This window comes from Halichoerus grypus, chromosome 7 (assembly GCF_964656455.1).
Source record: "Halichoerus grypus chromosome 7, mHalGry1.hap1.1, whole genome shotgun sequence".
NCBI lineage: Eukaryota > Metazoa > Chordata > Mammalia > Carnivora > Phocidae > Halichoerus > Halichoerus grypus.
In genome coordinates, this window is record NC_135718.1 from 121,198,806 (window position 1) to 121,213,847 (window position 15,042).

Sequence of the window (15,042 nt, forward strand, 5' to 3'; positions counted from 1 at the left end):
GAAATTCAGTATTTAATATTTCACTAAATGTGCACTTTTTGAGGTCATTGCCTTGAAAAGATCAAGTAAAACAAAACCTTATTAAATAAATACATAATTGTAGATTTATATCATATGATAAATAATAAAAACCACTGAATAAATGTATTCAGACTATCCTCTCTATGATTTATGGTAGGACTGTCAAGTCTACATATCCTGCACATATTTCACATATTCCAAACCTATAATTCCTGATGATTCCTTCTGACCCACTGACAGGTAGTATATAGCTTCAAGCGATTCATAGGCTGTGCTGTTGATGATCATCCATCCTATCGGCCCTAGCACAAATGGCTGCTGTTACACGGAGTGGCCACCAGGGGCAGCGACGCTGAACACTTGGCCCATCATGGCCAGAGCAGAGGAGTTAGCTGTCCCTAGCTACCCCTCACCTGAACCCACTTCTTTTTATCAGTGAGTGCATGCTGTCCCTGAACGGAAGGGGTTAGTAGCATATGTCTGGAAAGGGAAAGGAAAAGCAGGTCATCTTTCAGATTTCACAATATGTTACTGAGAATTCTACGTGCTGCATACTAACTACATACTGTTAGAAGAGACCCTGGCAGAAGCTAGAGGTACAAAGTAGAAATGACCAAACTCATCTTAGTTTATCTTAATGCTTTGTTAAAAAATGAAAAATCTAGGATGTATGTTAAACTGTGCAGGGTCTGGGATGATGTAAACTGAGAGTGTTCCAAGCACACTAGGATGTATTTTCAACTGTAGAAGTTTAATAATTATGCAGTGGTGGAGATTAAATAAAGGGTGAGAAATGTAAAGAGTCATCATATCACCCAAATTAATAATTAACAGAAAACTGCAAATATTAGACTAGTTATAGTTGAATTCAGTGGTTCTCAGGTTTTTTTTTTGTGTTCAGGATACAGGTTTGAATACTAAACAAGTGAGCAATAATTATGAAGCAAGGATTGGGACAGGAGGCCAGGGTCTCCTGGAGTCTATTAAGTCGTTTACAGTTCCAGCCCTATTCACTTGGTTGTCCTTCAGCTCTGTGTTACTTTTTATTTTTATTTATTTAATTTTTTTTAAAGATTTTATTTATTTATTCGAGAGAGAGAGAGAGAAAGCAGGAACAGGAGGGAAGGGTAGAGGGGGAAGTGGACTCCCTGCTGAGTAGGGAGCCTGACACGGGACCCGATCCCAGAACCCTGGGATCAAAACCTGAGCCGAAGGCGGATGCTTAACCGACTGAGCCACCCAGGCACCCTCTGTGTTACTTTTTAAAGATTTTTTTTTAAGAATTTATTTTAGAGAGAGCATGAGCAGGGGGAGGGGCAGAAGAACAGGAAGAGAGAGAGAGTCTCAAGCAGACTCTGTACCGAGTGCAGAGCCAGACGTGGGGCTCGATCTCAGAACATAAGATCATAACCTGAGCTGAAATGAAGAGTGGGATGCTTAACCGATTGAGCCACCCAGGTGCCCCCCTGTGCTACTTTTTGAGCTCTGTTGCTTATTGCTTTGGCTATACTTGTGCTTTCTTAAATACCCAGAAGGCAATGTTCTCACACTTCCCTGTAAATATGCAGTCTTCCTTTGGTGCTGGGGTGACCTGAGCAGGGGCTCTTACCCATCGCTCTCCTGCAGGTGATCTCACCTCTTCCTGCACTTATGCCAAGGCTCCATCGACATGCATTGTCCTAACATCATGTATATCCATTGTAGCAAAAGCACTTCTTATGAACAAAATGATTTTTTATGAACTCACTGATATACAGTGAGAAGAACCTATAATTTAGTCTCAGTTGATCGGAGCAATCCCAATTCTCATTCTCTTGCCTCCGTGTCCATCTAGCGCAAATTTACATGATCAGCACGGGACTTATACGCATCCAGTGGGAATCTATCCTTTCTCAGATGTCCACTTAACCTACAGGGGTAAGGTAAACAGGTGATTTAAAGCTGGCACTACAGTAGTTATCCCAAGAAAGACTTGCCTGATTCCTGATAATTCATAATCTCAGAGTTTTTCTATGCTTGTATTATTGTAGGTTCCCGTAGTTTGGGAGAAGTTCTCTATACCCTTATCTTTTATAAGTGCTGGACCAGAGTCCCATAAAAGTGATTATGTGCATTCTTCATTCAACTTCCAACTTTTGTTTACTAAGTCACCTCAAGCTTGGGCACAACCAGAGGCATCCCATATATTGTCACAATTCTGCCACTTCATTCATGCATTCATCATTCAACAGTCAGCACATATAAATACCTAACACTTGCCAGTTACAGTGCAGGTAGTACAAATGTAAATAAAACCCCATCCCTGGCCCAGGGATTTTAGACTGGTGGTAGATACAAGGAGGGAGGCAAACATTTTATAGAATGTGCCCATCGCTATAATTATGGAACATATAAGCTATAAAGGACAAATGGAGGAAAATGCCTAGATCTGTGGGGAAGTTTCTATGAGCTCTGCAAAGAGTGAATGAGTGTCTGAGTTGAGAATTTTGCCACAGTTGGTGGACTTGGAGGGGTAGATGGAAGGGCATTGCAAGCACACGTCAGTAGACATGTATGAAGCTATTTATATAAGCAGTGAGAGCCACTGCTGAGACTCCGACATGCTGTTTCCTGTATTTGGAGCACTCATCTCTCTACAGCCCAGCCCTTGAGTTGGCTCCTGCAAACTCATTTCTCAGGGGACTCCATCCAGTAGTCCTTTCATGACATATAAAGTCTGGTTTCGGTGCCTTTTTAATGTGCTTCCATTGTGTCCTGAAATTCTTGTAATAGTAAAAAAATAAACTCAAATTTCAAGTTTCAAAAATGAGTTCCACCCATAAATTCTAAGTTCCTTGAAGACAGGGCCTGGGAGACCATGTTGTTCGTGGACTGCCCTACTCCGTGGCACGGGCTGTGGTGTAGAAAAAGCTCTCAGTGAATTGAAAAAAAGGAATGAATAAAGAAACCATTGAGTCAGGCCATGTAAATGGAGAGGTAATTTTCTCCAAAAGCTGATCAAGGTTCTCTTAGAACCCTATCAGCCACTGCTTCAATTTTTTTTATAGCTCTCTTTTCTCATGAAACTTGGTGCATGTTCTCCAAAGGACATTTACGAGTATTTTCTAATCTTGCTTGAGACAGCAAACCGAGACCTTTCCCCTCATAGGATCGCATCAAAATTATAGCTTGAAAGTCTACAAATCAATGAACACCCAATAGCAAAAGTAAGGGGAGGTAGGTTCACCCGCTGAGGGATTTCAGCCCATCAGACGGGATGGATGGATGAATGTTGACAGATGAAACAGTGGGAGAAGCTGTTCAGCTTGATCATGTGCTAGATGAGGCTGCAGTGCAGGTGAGACTGGCTTGCCGGTTAGAACCTGGGCACACTCACAGCTTGCTGTTTGTAGGTAAGGAGGGTAGAAGGGGGCAGAGTAATTGCAAACAGGAAGATTCATCCAAGATGTATCTGTGGAAAGCTGTGCCAGGTGCACTCACCCTCCCCTCTCCTTTCCTGTTCACAAAATGACAGGCATACTGGTATTACTCTCTAGGGAATAATCTAGAAGCCCTTCTCTAAGACTGAAACTTCTGGGGCAACCAAGCCTTCTTGGTTGAGAGTGGTGGCCCAGAGTAGAGTTTTCTTACACTGGCACCTGCAGAGCTCATGGCCTATGGGTTACCGACTCTCCCATTCTCATTCCGCATAGCCTGGAGGGAAACTGCTGGAGAAGGAGCCCACCCAAGTACAAAGACATCTGCCTTCCCCTCCGGAAGGAGGCCTGTTGGGAGAACATGCTTACAAGCTCACAGTAAATGAAATCCATTCCATCGGCTCAGAATAATCAGCCAACCCCTCAATCTCTCAATATACGAAATACACCAGGATCACCAGAAATGAAGGAAACAAGAGCATGAATGATAATGGCCAAGATAATAAGGAATAACTGATCCCAAAGGAGAGAGTGATTGCTCATGGACAAAAGAGAAAAGTATGCTCTGTGAAAGGAACAATTAGGGGATATGATTGATCTCATGGGAATAAAAAACCAAGACCATTAGTGGTCATCAACTAAGTACAAATTTGTGTTCCTCCTTCCAAAATATATAGTTGTGGAGAGAAGCAGTTGTTGAACGAGGAACTGTGTTTTATAGTGCCACCCCCAGTAAGCCCCAGGTTGCATCTAGGTGAGACCAAATGACTATTTTCACTAAGGGAATGTGAGCAGAAGTGCTGTGTGACATTTGCATGTCAAAGCTGTTGAGAATCCACTTTACTTCCTTTCCCTCTTTCTTCTGTAATCAGGGGATTGGGTGATGGAAGAGCCACAGCATGGAAGGATTCAGGATCCTTGAATCTTCCTATGGGAAGGGGCTACCTGATGAACAGGGACACCTGGGTTTAGAGTTTCATGGGCATGAAGTGAATTGTGGGAAGCCATTCAAACTTGGGGGTTTATTTATTACAGCAGCAGGTAATGTCCCAACTAATACAACTGACAAGATTTAATTTTAAAAAATCAGTAGGAGGGTGGGATTATAAGTTGAAGAAATCTCCTATAATCTAGAACAATTAGGGAGAGAAAAAGAAAACTTGAGAAGGTATAAGAGACATGAGGCATTGATCCAAAAGCTCTAAGCACTAAAAAGAGTTTCAAGAAGAGATAATATAGAAAACTGTAGAGAGAGAATGATGAAAGATATACTAGAAAAAAAGTTCACAGAGCTAAAGCCTGAGTTTTCAGACTGCAAGGGATCAATGAGGTTTGGCTAAGTCCAAACTTAAGATACATACATGCAAAATTTCAGAAGATTAAGGTTAAAAGGAAGACCTTAAAAGTCAGTGCAGGAAACAACAGATTATACACAAGGGAAGAGAATTAGACTGGCTTTAGGTTTCTGAGCAGCATCATTGTATGCCAACAAGCAATATAGCAATGACTTCAATATTTTGAGGAAGAACATTTTTCAACCTAGGTTTTAATCTGGACCTAGCCAACTCTCAATCACTTGTGAGGGTAAAACAAGGGTCTATCTAGACATTTAAGAATTTAGAAAATCTACCTCTTTTGAACCCTCCCTAAGTTATTTAGTCCAACAAATTGAGAGAAAGATCAGGAAGGAGACAATGTGGAATCCAGGAAACAGTGGGTGTGATGTGAGCTAAGAGAATCACAGAGAATCTAAAGATTGGAGCCCAGGTCTTCTTATTAGGGGAGATGATTAATGTGCATATTCTTTAAGACTGTTCAAGTAGGATTTTCTGTCATTTGTATCTCAAAGTATCTAATTCTGTACAGAGGCTTCCTCTAGAAATTAAAAGTCATTGCCCTAAGGTAAGTCTGACTACTTCAGCTCTTTCTCCCCTCAGGCTGAGCAGTTGTAGATCATTTGGTCCCTACCTTCTGGAATTTGGGACCAGATATTTTTCACTATGGCTTTCTTGGTATCCTTAATTTCCTTTTTCCTGGGCTCAAATATCAATCCCAGGGTCCCTAACATTTCTCCCATGAAGCTTAGGAGTTTTCATGCAAGAAGTCCCAGTGGACTATGCCATTTTCTGGACTTCCTCAGGTAGGTACACAGATTAGGCTCCTAGATTGACCCCTACTCTGTTTTTTCCAGAGCTTGCAAAACACTAGTACCTCAGTGCTCCAGGATAAAAATGGTTCTGTGGGTAATGCTTCCTCCCATTCTCCTCTCTTGGAGAGTCATGCAGTACATTAGCATATTAACAGCTCAGAACCCTTGTAGTGAAGAAACCTGATTAACTTTGTTTAACGCAGTGTCTCCTAAACATAACTGACCACAGAACATTGCCTCCCCTTTTTTTCTATTAACATACTTTAACATTCCAAGGCACTAGGTTTTCTGAGGACACATTTTGACCAATGCTGCTCCAGCAACAAAGCCAATCTGTAGAGTGGTACGTGAACCCATTGCTTGTTTTACCTGTGGTATGATTTTAGATTATAAGCTACTACATATGTCAACTCATTCTGCTCTGGATTGTATTTGGAAGAGGCAGCCATTCTGTAGGTCCCGATCCAAGATCTCCTGCACCAAGACCCAGCGTCATTGCTACAGCCAAGCAAAGAGAAGGCTGGGGACCCATTCTGAGTTCTGGGTGTCTTGAATCTGTACCCAATGATGTATGAAGATGACATAAAATCATGTCAAGCAAATTCAAAAAGATAAAGTGGAAATTACATATATGCCACGAGAGCAAAAACAAATGGGGTGACCAGAACAATATGTATGCAGAGGCTTAATAAATATTTTTGATGGTGACATGATGATGATTCAAAATAAAGAAGCTCAGATGCACAGGATCCCAAGGGGGTGGAGAGGGGCAGGGGCACGGAGACTCTGACAATGAGATAATTGACTGTGAGCTTGCTCTTGTGAGAGAATGAGCGCCTGGGCCCTGCATTCTGGCAGCTCTCACATGAGCGGTCTGCAGAAGGAGGGGGAGGGCGATGTGTACAACATCTGGTTAAATGGAGAAGATGCAACGCTCTGGTTTTGCTCATTCCTTTGAAGCGAAATTTTAAAGGGGAAGTTAAATTAATTAAATGAAATAGGACTTTGCTGCTTTCCTTATAAATCAGGTATTTACTGCTGTAACATTCACTGGGCACTAAACATTTACCACTTGGCTATTCATGTGTACATGAAAGGCGGCCCGCGTGGCGGTTCTAACATGGACAGGCTTGTGTTTGAATCTGGTTCCACTAATCGCGTGCTATAATTAAACTAGTAATTGACTAGTCAGGTACCTTTTTGAGCCTTAGAGCTCTTAACCAACTGAGCCACCCAGGCGCCCCGAGCCTTAGAGCTCTTGATTATAAAATGGGGCTAACGTTTTCCTCATAGTGCCAGTATGAGGATTAAATAAAATCATGCCTAGGGGTGCCTGGGTGGCTCAGTTGGTTAAGCGTCTGCCTTCGGCTCAGGTCATGATCTCAGGGTCCTGGGATTGAGCCCCGCATCAGGCTCCCTGCTCGGCGGGAAGCCTGCTTCCCCCTTTCCCACTCCCCCTGCTTGTATTCCCTCTCGTGCTGTCTCTCTCTGTCAAATAAATAAATAAAATCTTTAAAAATAAATAAATAAATAAAATCATGCCTATAAAGCTCTTAGCGCACTACCAGGCACATAGCCAGTACTAAGCTGGTCTTTGAGGGTCTGGATTCTCATCTTTAGTCGTCGTATCCTAAGGCTTGGAGCCCTGAACATAGTACCCAGCAATTAATTGTTAGTTGATAGTCCAAGATTATGCTGACATAGCTTAAGGGACAACATGGGCAATTATCCATTTAACCTGGAAAATTCAGTCTCCCAAATGGAATTTTTGTTGTGGTCTAATTTGGTTATCTGCCTAATTAACCCTTAAATAAGAAGAGCCACTTCTATCATTCGTGAAGACGGGTATTGGTGCTTTTGCCCCCATCCTCAAAAAGCAGATCCACTTGCTTTAATGAAGTAATCTAGAATCTGCTTTTTCATCCTTTGCTTACATAGGCCTGGGGAGTGTGCGAAAGAACCAACCCTTAAGGGGGCAGAGTTCTCCAAGTTGACTGCCATATTTACTGAATTGCAGGGAGAACTTTCCAGCTCCTCACCTCACTCTGTCCCTGTGGACCAACCCAGGCTGGCTGGAATGTATTAATGAAGAGCTCAAAAGTCAGACCATCACCCACAGTCACACACATCTACAAAACAGTCGACACAGAAAAACACATCTGGATGATGGACCGCAGTTTCTACTTTCCAGCTGGACTTTTGCATGTCACACAGAGCCGGGCTCTCGGGGCCTGCAAAGCAGCAGTCGATGGGGCTGCTGATATGCCCAGCCCTCGGGGAGTGGCAGCAAAGGTGAATGAGAGGAAGGGAGCCTTCTTGGGGGTCTCCTGGACCCTTCTGCCTGCCAATCCCAGCAGCGATGTGGCATCAGCCTCCCCCACCCAGCAAGGCTTAATGGCCATGCTCTGACTTAAAAACACAGTCCCAGGGAAAGCATTAACATTCTGAGCTCAGCTGTGTCATCCCGGTTGCCATGGCAATGCCAGGAAATATATTTTGTGTCCGATGGTTATTTCTCCACACTAATGAAATGGACGTTTTTCTTCAGTGAATTGAATCAAAACTAATTGAGTAGTAATCAGTACAGACCCTGAAGTTCAGGGAAATGTAGTCTGACTAGTGCTTTGTAGAAATGCAGAAACCATTAACTATCTTCAAATGAGATTTTTTTTTAATTAGTGGAATCTTAGCAACCTATTACAGGAGGGTGTGAGTGTTATCACACAAAAAGCTCCTCATTTGTTTAGTGCTGGGAGGGGAAATTTATTTTCAATTAATTCAAGTGCTGATAGGGTTCTATGGTTTCTTGTGCCCTCTCCCCCAGTAAATATCCTAAACTGGTGTGTTCTTTAGATGGACTTTAATATATATATATGAATGTATATATATACATATATATATATATATATAAATTTGTATTTTGGATTCTCAGATGTATTCAGAAAAGAGTGTTTTTTGCTGAGACTGACTGTTCCTGAAGCCCATTGAGCAGGGAAGATAAAAAGGTGATTTCTTTTTGCTTGTTTGTTTTTGATATATCTCAGAACTAAATCTGTTCAACCTCAAATTGCACTGTGATATAAGACACACATAGAGAGATGGCCGGGAGCCATAGGGTCACGATCTTTGTCCTCATATATATCTACAAATAATTTTTTGATTAATCTAATATTTCTTTTTGCTTCAGTTTGGATGGTGGGTATACATAAAAATACAAGCACAAACCAATCCCCTATGTATTAATACCCACTTCTAAGAACATAATGTTGTATATTATTACGAATAGGTCTTTATCTCCTTTGAATATGGGCCTAACTCACAGCAAAGAGACATTTGGTTATGTGCAAATGACTGTCCCTTCCCTTCACTGCAATAAACTAGAAAGTTGTCTCTAAATTTGTAAGACAGCTGGGTTGGTCCCACAGCGGGCTGGGGAGGGCTACATGAGTTCCCAATTTTAGACGTCCCGATTCTCTTTCCTTCTTTCCCTCTGTGAAGACGATCAGCAGCGGGTCAGGTTCCTGAGGTTGCCAAGAGCCTTTCCGGGAAGGCTGTCTTCTTGAGGTTGGAATCAGAGCCAGCTTAAGGCAGGTGGGGTTTGAGGAAACGCACCCCAACATTTGGTGAATGGACAAACAGAGGAGTCATTTCCCTGGGACTCAGAGTCAAATGCTTCCAACCAGCACTAAATTCACATGAAAAATGGATTGTCCTATAATTTTTAAGAACAGCCAGACCTGTCGGTGCACGTTAGCATTTCCTTGAGGTGAGCTAAAGCTGCCTGGAGTCCGTCTCTCAGCCAGTTGGTGGGATGAGGTGCAGCGGAAGGAGAGAACAGAGACTCAGCTCCTCCATACACACCTTCAGCTTTCATAGCCCCGGGGTCTAAAGTGGGAGAAGCTGTTTTCCTGTCGCCATAGCAACCTCAGTGCATCACCCTGGGATCAGGGGGTTGAAAAGCAAGGAATGCCAAGCTTGGAGGAGTTAGGGGTGGTAGAAAGAGGATGGGTTTTTGCTAGAAATAAACACAATAAGGTGGCAGGGCAATAGAGGAGAGTGGATTTATGGTTTATGACATTCCTAAAATATCTTTATTTAATAATGAAAACTTCATTATCCAGGCTCGGGTTGAAGTGTTGCTATGGGCCCTCTGAGGATCCCAGCAAAGATCTTTCATCTTGACAGAAGTTCTAAATTACAACATTAGTGTTCTAACCGAGAGGCTGTTATTGCCTATTTGGTCTGTCCAGGGAAATGAGACACACGTTGCTGGAGAGTGGGTTATTGAAATCTAATAGCTTGGAATATTAAAAATGGGGGCTGGGTTGGGGGGAGGTCTCTCTCTCTCTCTCTCCCCATGAGCTGGGGATAAATTAAGTGATAAACCTGGGATGTTTACCAAAGTTTCATTATTTTTCAGGGAAAAAAAAGTGATTTATCTTTATTATGGCCAAAGCCATTATTACGTTTCACATCATTAAGAAACCAACGTAAGGAGACCCCTAAAGCTAATTTTCAGACCAACTATATGAACCTATTACGCCTTTATTTTCATCCCTGGTATTTCTACTTCCCTTTCAGCCGCACAGCCTGACCTCCAAAAAAGTGTTTGGTCTTTGGATGTTTCAAAGACAATTAGGTCTAACTGGCCCACGGTGTTTGACTAATGGTCAGAACGGATAGCTCTCCAGATCACAGTTCAATTTCCACTCCTTCTGGCAGGGCTGGAAAAATGGCCTGGCTGGGCCGGGAGAATCAGAAGAGGCGCACGTGGGCGAGCCAAGGGCTCTGGGCCCTTCTTTGCTTTGCGCCCTCGCCTCTCCTCCCCTTACCCCCCCCCCCAACACAAACACACTCACTTTCATTTTCTGTCTCTAAGGCCGGTCTCCCAAAAGGGAGGGCAGCAATCCAAGAGTGGGCTTACCATGTGGTAGGCCCTTGGTTCGGTGCTTTCGATGTATTGTCTCATTCAAGCCTTGTACCTACCTTCTGAGGTGTAACTCAGAGCTCAGCTTCTGGGTGAGGCAGCTGGAATAGAGAGATCAGGTAACGGAGCTAAGACCACATAGTTAATACCTTGCAGCACTGGGCCTTGAATTCAAGCCTTTTCACTCAAAAGCCCAGACATGCTGCTCTTAACTGCTATACTGGAGGGCCTCCCAGGCATGGGGTGCTAAACGTTTCCTCCTGCCGTATTATCCCCATATTCCTGCCCCCATTCGACTAAGGCTTTCCTTAAGATGAACCCAATATTAAACACTCTCTTGCTTTAAGAAGGAGGTCGGATGCCCCTTTGTAAAATAGAAATGTATTCCCTGGGGATAGAGTGGCAAGTTTGTGGCCTAACTTTCATCAGCAATGATGTGTCATCTCTTTTGGGTGGGTAATACTACACAAGATTTGGTTCTGCTGGAAATACTAAATGAGAAATGACATTGCAAATGGCTTTTTGAGCCATGGTACCAGACAGGGCCATATCCTTACATGGGGGTTATTATTACAATGAGCTAGAAGGGTGTTCACCAGCATGTTAGTACTGAAAACTTCATTCATTGGCTGATGGCAGGGTCCTGAGGGGTTACAAAGTGGGCCGGTCAGTGTGGCTGGAGAGAGAGACGAAGGAAGGCCCTTGGCTCAGGGCATGGCTGGGAGTGAGCTGGGAGAGGCCCTGCAGGGGGCGCCCTGGGCAAACAACGGAGAGGACACCAGGCACTTGGGGGTGTGTGTGGGTGTGTGTGTGTGTGTGCGTGCAATCGCGTATGCAGAAGGGGCATGCCTTGTGGAAACAAAGGGAATATAGAGGGTAAACTGAAGAAAGGTGGTGGCCTCTGACAAAAGGAAAAGCCAACACTGAGAACCAAACTTTTCTTTTTTCGTTCTTTATCATTTATTTAGGGCAGGGCCTACCCATCGAATTAAGTGCTTTCCCAACCTGGCCAAGGTTCCAAAAGCAGACTTAAGAACCTTTCCAGGCACTACTCAAGACTCTGAGTTAGTAAGACTCTGGCAGGGCCCGGCATTCATACTTTTTAAACATCTTTCTGGGTGATATCCACTGAGTGCTCAGCCTCAGGGCCCGTGCAACTGTGCGGCTCGCGTGCTCTTCCCTTACTCACCCTGTTTTCCTTTCCTCCCTCTGAAACTGCACCTGCTGACTGCCTACTCACCAGGGCTCCTGGGGCCAGCGTCCCCTCCTCGGTGTGCCTTCCCTCTTGTCTGCTTTAGGCTCCTTTGTTATGCAATCTAGAGAGCTGTGTTCTCCTCCTCCAGAGCACTTAACTCAATTTGTAATTATATTCCTAGAAGGCGAAGATTCCATAAACATGAAGCGAAGACTGTATTTGTTTCATGGAACACCAATTTCTCTCCAGCACCTAAAACAGACCAGAACATGGTTTGGTGATTAACAATGTATGTAATTTTTATTGTTTGTCTTAGGTTGGGTTCTCTAGACATTAGGGACGACTGAGGAACTTAATAGCTCTTTATTAGGGAGTGCATTCCAGTGGAAACAAGAGTTGGTATAAAAGAAAATGGAAGCAGTAAAAGGAGGAAGGGCAAGCACCAGGAAGCCTTGCTGAACCAGCTACAGCTTTGTAGCGAGTGCCGCTGATGGTCTTTGCTAGGCTTTCTGGAAGGCCTTCCGTACTGTGTCTCTGGGGGGAGGAGAGGAGAGGACTTGTCTGCCTCCCATTGGTCAGAATTCAACCCAAGAGGCATGAACTGCCCTGCCCTTCTTGGCGGTGTCCTGGTGGTGGGTCTAGGTCGCAGGTGCTTTGATGGCAGGTCTAGGTCACAGGTGCTTTGGTGGCAGGTCTAGGTCGCAGGCAGGTGCTTTGGTGGCGGGTCGCAGGTGCGGGCAGTCGCTGCTGCGTAAAGGGCTTCTGAGTGTGCTGCAGTGGTGGTGGCAGCCACAGTGGCTGGGCTCCGTGACCCTTGGTGGCTACACTGGCTACAAAATGAGGCAAGGTGTGGACCTGGGTGAATAAATGGATTCATCCCACGTCCCAGCTGCAGGATGGTTGAGTCTACAAGTGAACTGTCCAGGGTCAAGATGGATGAGAGTTGAGGACGGTAACTACGTTGATGGTGATGGTGATGGTGCTGTTGAGGTCGTGACTAGGACAATCAATGCTTCACGACCTCCATACGGGGCCACGCAGAGAGTTTTATAGAGAATTCACAAGCACAGAGATAATGTCTAAGTATTCACTGAGAGGGATTTAGGGCAAGAATTACTCATTCCCAGCATCACCATTCTAACTGGTCCTCATCACTTCCACCCTGATCATCCTAAGAGCTTCTTCAACTGGTCTCACCTCCTCCATCTCTTCTCTCCACTTCATCCTTCTACCTCTTGATCTTCCTAGAACACTGCTTTCACCATGTCAGTCCTTTGGTCCCTTTATCATATTATATCAACTTAGAAACCTCTACCTCTCTGTCAAGACCCTTCGTCATAGATCCACACTCCCTAGTCAACTTAATTTTCCAGGATGTCCTTTATAATGGGCTGGCTTCCTTGTTGTCCCACATACATGCTTTTGTTTGCTCTAAACTTCATGTCCTTTTTATTTTTGTTAAAAAGATTATTTATTTATTAGAGAGAGAGCGAGAGCGAGAGTGTGCATGAGCGGCGGGGGAGGGGTTGAGGGCGAGGGGCAGCAGGGGGAAGGAGAAGCACGTTCCCCACTGAGCAGGGAGCCTGATGACTTGGGGGGGGGGCAGGAAGGGCTCGATCCTTGGACTCCAGGATCATGACCTGATCCAAAGGCAGACACTATACTGACTGAGCCACTCAGGCACCCCCTTTAGGTCCTTTTTAAAAATGCCATTTCCTTTCTAGAGTGCAACAGGCTTTCTCCTGATCTCCACCCATTCAGATCCTTTCTATCCCCCTCTCAGGTTCATATCCACTGTACATCTTCTTGTTATGCTTTGAATTGTGTCCCTCCAAAAGATGTTCAAGTCTCAACCCCTAATAACTGTGAATGTGATCTTATTTGGAAATGGATCTTTGCAGATGATCAAGTCGAGAAGAGATTGTTAAAGCAGACCCTCATCCAGTAAGACTGGTGTTCTCATGAAAAGAGGAGATTGGGAGACAGACATGCACACAAGGAGAATGCCATGTGAACATGAAAGCAGGGATCAGGGTGTTGCTTCTTGGAGCCAGGGAATGTCAAAGACTCCAGCAAACCATCAGAAGCTACGGGAGATGGTACAAATTCTCCTGGCCCTCAGAAGGAGCCAACCCTGCCCATACCTGGATCTGGGACTTCTGGCCTCCAGAACTGTGAGACAATACATTTCTTTTTCTTTCTTTCTTTTCTTAAGATTTTATTTATTTGCAAGAGAGAGAGCGCACGCGAGCACAACCAGGCAGGGGGCAGAGGGAGAGGAAGAAACAGACTCACTGCTGAGCAGGGAGCCAGATGCGGGGCTTGATCCCAGGACCCTGGGATCATGACCTGAGCCGAAGGCAGACCCTTAACCGACTGAGCCACCCAGGCACCCCAAAACAATACATTTCTGTGGTTTAAGCCACCCAATTTCTGGTACTTTGTTAGAACAGCCCTAACAAACTAATACATTTTCTTAGACTTTTCTAGCCCTTGCGGCTTTTCTCATTCAACATCTGTAAAGCTTCCAGTCTTTGCCCACAACTTAGCATGTAAATATTCTTGCTTGTATTGTGAACATTGATTATGTCCATCATATGTCTCGTTTCCCAGTTAAACTGCAAGATCTCCAAAACTAGGGACCCTGGCTGATACATATTTCCTAATCCAGAACTAGCGAATAGTAATTGCTCAGTAAATGTCTCTTCCTCTGTCAAGCTGGGCCATATGAGGGGTAGGCCTGTTCAGTAATATGAAGTTCTTTTTTATCTTTAGTTACAGTACGTGAGGCCAGTGGATAAAGTGGGAAATCATACTCAGGAAATCATGTTGCAAGTACTAACAGCCAGGACCAAACTGAGCTGTTGTCTTGGCTAACTACTTTAAGCAGCAGCCAAGGTATTTAGTTCAATTGGTGCCCAGAGACTAGGGATAGAGGTGGCTGCCTCCTGTTCTCCCAGATGAATACCTAAGGTTGAATGCAGGCTCCCTTGGCAGCTATTTGACTCATTCCCAAGCCACCTGCAAGGCAACACCAGGCATATTTCAAAGAGGCAGGAAAAGGATAAGTAATATTGTTGGGTTGCCCATTCTTCTCATCTAGAGGGCACCAAGACTTGCCTCATGGATGGGGCAGGTAGGCTGGGCTAGCGCAACATTCCTGGTCCCAGATTAGCACTATTCACAATAAGCGTGTTGGGTTCTAGGCAGTCAAGAGGTACCTGTATTTTAACCCTGAAAGTCTCTTGTCTCTAGAGCCTGGAAAGGCCCCAGGGGCATTAATAATCTACTGGTAGGCCTCCTAAGACCTGATTTCTTGGAGCTAAAGACCTCA